Source organism: Canis lupus, chromosome 11, assembly GCF_003254725.2.
Source record: "Canis lupus dingo isolate Sandy chromosome 11, ASM325472v2, whole genome shotgun sequence".
In the NCBI taxonomy this organism is placed as follows: domain Eukaryota; kingdom Metazoa; phylum Chordata; class Mammalia; order Carnivora; family Canidae; genus Canis; species Canis lupus.
The window spans coordinates 757,237-761,926 of NC_064253.1; the positions used below are offsets into that span (position 1 = coordinate 757,237).

Below are 4,690 nucleotides of genomic sequence, written 5' to 3' on the forward strand. Positions count from 1 at the left end.
TCCAGGATCGCGCCCTGGGCCAAAGGCAGGCGCCAAACCGCTGCGCCACCCAGGGATCCCAAGATGTGATATTTTCTGATGGGATGTCAGGGAACGTAGTTCATAGAGAAGATGGCATTTGAACACAGACTTGAAATAAATGAGGGCATGAGCAAAGTGAAAGAAAGGGAGCCACACACAGTGAAAAGATCTTATGGCAAGGCCCTCAGATGGTCGAGTTTAGCTGCTTGTCCTACTTAAATAATTGATTGATTGATTTGAGAGAGAAAGCATGTGGATGTGGGGAGGAGCAGAGAGAGAGAGAGGGACAAGCAGACCCCCTACAGAGCCCAACAATGGGACTCTGAGGTCATGACTTGAGCTGAAATTAAGAATCAGACACTTAACCCACTGAGCCACCCAGGCACCCCACAGCTTGCCCTACTGAAGGGACAGCAAGAAAGCTAGTAAGGCTGAAGTAGAGTAAGGAAAAGAGGAGAGGTGAGGTTAGTGAGCAAATGGGGCCTCGGAAGCAAGCATTGCAAGGCCTTTAGTTACTTCACTACATGAGATGGAAAGCCAAAGGAAGCTTTGAGGAAAGCATATGCAGGCTACCTACCCAAATTTGTGTGCTAAGAGTAGGGGGGCAGGGGCAGCTGTCAAAGCAAGGACACCTGCTAGGCTGTTGTAATCCACAGGATGAGGGGTGATGGTGGCTTAGACTTGACTCCAAATAGCAAGGAGTGTCAAATTTCGGGTATATTTTGAAGGTAGGACCAACAGAATCTATAACAGATGGGATGTAAAAGACAAAAATCAAGAATGCCTCCAAGTTTTTTTTTATTTTTTTAATCTAAGTAACTAGATGAGTGCTACTAACATCAGGAACAGTGCAAAAGAAGAAAGAAGCATGGGAAAGACACAGAAAGTAAAGCAGCATACACTAGAATCATTCAAGTGATGACGTCGTTTAAGCAGGTGTATAACCAATCTGCCGTTTGGGAGAAGGCAGGAAAGATTCAGAATGTAGGTATTCATGGGTGAGTCACTGACACCCTCAATAAGACGCCTAGGGCGCGAGAAGAAGCAAAACAGATGAAGCCCCAGGACCAAGTTCTCATTTGGGAAGATGGAGAAAAACTAGCAAAAGAAACTGAAAAGAGGCGGCGGCACCGCCGGGGCCCGAGTGGGCTTGTCGGTCGGTGGGTCTGTGCGGCGCGGGGCGGCTGCAGCGGGGGGCGCGGGGGCGGCGGGGGCGGCGGGGGGCGCGGGGGCGGCGGGGGCGGCGGGGGGCGCGGGGGGCGCGGGGGGCGCGAGGGGCGCGGGGGGCGCGGGGGTGGCGGGGGGCGCGGGGGCGGCGGGGGCGCGGGGGGCGCGGAGGGCGCGGGAAGAATGTTCTTGGAGGCGTGCGCTGGGATACCAGCCAAGAGGACCTAAAGGATCATTTTACCAAATTTGGGGAGGTCGTTGACTGTCCCATAAAATCGGACCCACACACTGGCCGGCCAAGAGGGTTGGGTTTATCGTCTCAAAGATGCGGCCAGTGTGGAGAAGGTCCTAGAGCAGAAGGAACACAGGCTGCCTGGCCGCGTCGCTGACCCCAAGAAGGCCATGGCCATGGAAAAGGACCCGGTAAAGAAAATCGTTTGTAGGGGGTCTGAATCCCGGAGCCACTGAGGAGAAGGTCAGAGAATACTTCGGCGAGTTTGGGGAGATCGAGGCCATTGAGCTTCCAAAGGATCCAAAGTCGAATAAAAGACGAGGTTTTGTCTCCGTCGCCTTTAAAGAAGAAGGACCTGTGAAGAAGGTTCTGGAGAAAAGGTCCCGTACCATCAGCGGAAGCAAGTGTGCAATCCAGGGGGCCCACGCGGAGGGCTGTGCGCAGCCTCGGGCGGCTCTGGGGGCCGTGGGAACCGCAGCCCAGGACCCGGCGGCGGCGCTTGGGCGCGGCGGAGGCCAGAGTCCAGGCACCGGGAACCAGGGCGACGGCCACCCGCGGGGCCGCGGCCCGGCTACAAGCGCAGTCGGGGTAGTCCGCACGGCGGGAGAGCAGCCCCGCGGCCACCGCGACGCCTACAAGCCATACTGAGGCTTCTTCGATGCAGCAGGACGCCCGACGGCCGTCGGGACGCTTTGGTTGGGTATCGAGCGAACACAGTTCGGTACCAAATCCGACTTGGCGTACTTCCTGTGGCCTGGCCCATGTGCATCTATCCCATGGGCATCTTATTTAAATCTCCCCCCTGGAAATCAACCTCCTGCTATTTCCAGAGCTCTAGTTTGTAGGCAGCGTGTGGGGTCTCTGAGGCCAGAGCGGCATCATGGGCTCATTTTATTCCCGGGTTCCCAGAGCCAGATTGGAGGGTCTGCTTCCTGCTGCCGCGCTGCAGCCTGCACCTGTGGACCCTGGTTGTAAAGAGTAAACTGTATTCTAGAAAACCAGTGTCACCTTTTTTTCACCTTTTAGTTTTATATTATTTGTGTCATACATTTCCTGTTAATGGAAGTGTTAATTTTACTGTACTTTTTGGTACCTTTTGGGGATCTAATATATTGTAAGGTATTTTACGTGTCCTGATTTTGCCACGATCTGGATATTGAAGCTATCCAAGCTCTTGAAATAAAAATTTAACCCCCCCCCCCCAAAAAAAAAACTGAAAAGACAGGAGTGAAAAAATAAATATAAACAGAAAGCGATATTCTGAAAGATAATGAAGAATGTGTTCTAAGTAGGAGAGGGCGATCACTTTGCCCAATGAAGCTGACAAGTCAAGTAAGGTAACACTAAGGATTAATCACTTAATATGGCAACATGGAGGTCATTGCTGATACTTATAAGGGATATTTTGATGGAAACATAGGATCAAAACACAATTATACAGAATTTTGGAAAGAACAAAGGAAGTAGAGTCACTGAGTGTTGACCAACTTTTCAAAGAAAGTTTTCTACAAAGAGCCATAGAGACAAGAACAGCATGACTAGAAAAAAAAAAGTGGATTCAAGAGGGTTTCTCTTTAAATAAGAGACTTATTTGTGTGCTAAGTGGAATAAATGAATGACTATTCTGTAGCCACAGGATCATTTACAATATTTGCCATAGGGCTACTAGTATCCAATATTCTCTGGTATGCCAAAAATGCAGGAACATTCTGCAATCAATGGTCAAGTACAAAAGGTTTCATTTGCAAAACAACAGTAAAACAAACAACAAAGAGACCACCAACCTATGAATAATTTCAAACATTTGTATCTGTATTATCAACACAAGGATTAAAATAGTTCATTTTCAAATATTAAAGGCAATATATTTGTAGATTTCATGTCTGCCACAATTCTCTTTAGAGTTGAATGAAAAGATGCACTGTATTTTCTTTGGTCTTCCGGTGAATTTTTTATTATCTACATCAATAAATTGGGGAGAAAAAGAGATCAGTGGACAAGGAGAACAGAGATATGAATATCTGTTTATCTTTGGTTGCATAATGCTTTATTCTTCCAAGCAGCTGATCACTTCTCAACTTTTAGGCTGAGATCAAGTATAGTATTCTTCCAATTGATTTCTTAGTAATTAGCTTAAAATTTTGATATGAATTATCAGTAGAAATGTTTCTCTGAGAGCCCATACTCTGCTTCTTCTAGGAATAAGGGCAAGAAGCAAAAAGAGACATAGAACTACGTAATGCCAACCGTAACCCCACAATTACCAGTTACCAGATATCTGATATCTGTTCCTTGCTGTGCTTGGTGCTTTCCAAGCATTGTCTATTCTTTCACAAAAGCCTCTGATGGCATATTATCACCTTCATACCAAAAATGAGGAAACTGATCCTTGGAGAAAATATATAACCTGACAAATGCCTCCTAATTTAGTAAGATAAGAGCTGGAGATTCAAATTCAGAACTGCTCAGTTCCAGAACATACCTCATTCCAACGTGCTGGGGTGTTTCTCTGCCACGAATTTTCTGCAGGTAGATTAAGCCTATCTACAATTCTAAAAGAGCTCTCTCCCTTCATGTTCTTTTCTACTATCCATAGTCCCCTAAAAACTATCCTACCATTATTGTAGATAACAAACAAATACACCAGCCCCTAAGAATAAGTATGTCCTTCTCATTCACTGCTGCCTTGAAGAATACAGACTAAAGGCAGCTCTGCCTCACACTTGACTCACACAAAACTGTGATGCCTAAAAGAATATATAAATTAGTGTTCTATAGTATACGATGTACTTTTTGTTTAACTACTCTTAATTTATCTTCCTTACATAATTGCATTCTGAGAAAATGTAAATGTTAAACATTAACAAGCATCACATTGCTGTGACAATAAAAGACATTTTTTGATATTGGTGACAATGAGAGAAGTTTGGGAAGTGGGAAAAAGGAAGGTCTGAGTGGAGTCTTTTATAGACATATAAAATTTAAATGACAGAGCCCTTTATAATCCTGCCAGAATGTAAATTCTGAGTGTATGAAAGACTAAAAGCTTCGTCTGTATAAAACTGACAAAATAGATCAGATTTTAATTGGCAGTAGGGTGATAATGGAAAGGAGATATGGCTTAATTGGACTTCTCTCCATGAAAGGACAGAGCTTAGTAGTGTCATTTTAATTATTTCTAGCCATAATCCTGCAATCATCTATTACTTTCTCCATATATTACAACAGGAAGCACTCCCTGCTGCAAATGCTATGATATTTAAAAGCAAA

At 45.5% G+C, this 4,690-nt stretch overlaps 1 pseudogene; it reads left to right on the forward strand.

Annotated features, from left to right (window-relative positions):
• The first annotated feature begins 1,364 nt into the window (after positions 1-1,364).
• Positions 1,365-2,068, forward strand: LOC125752162 (heterogeneous nuclear ribonucleoprotein A/B-like; annotated as a pseudogene).
• Positions 2,069-4,690: the final 2,622 nt, after the last annotated feature.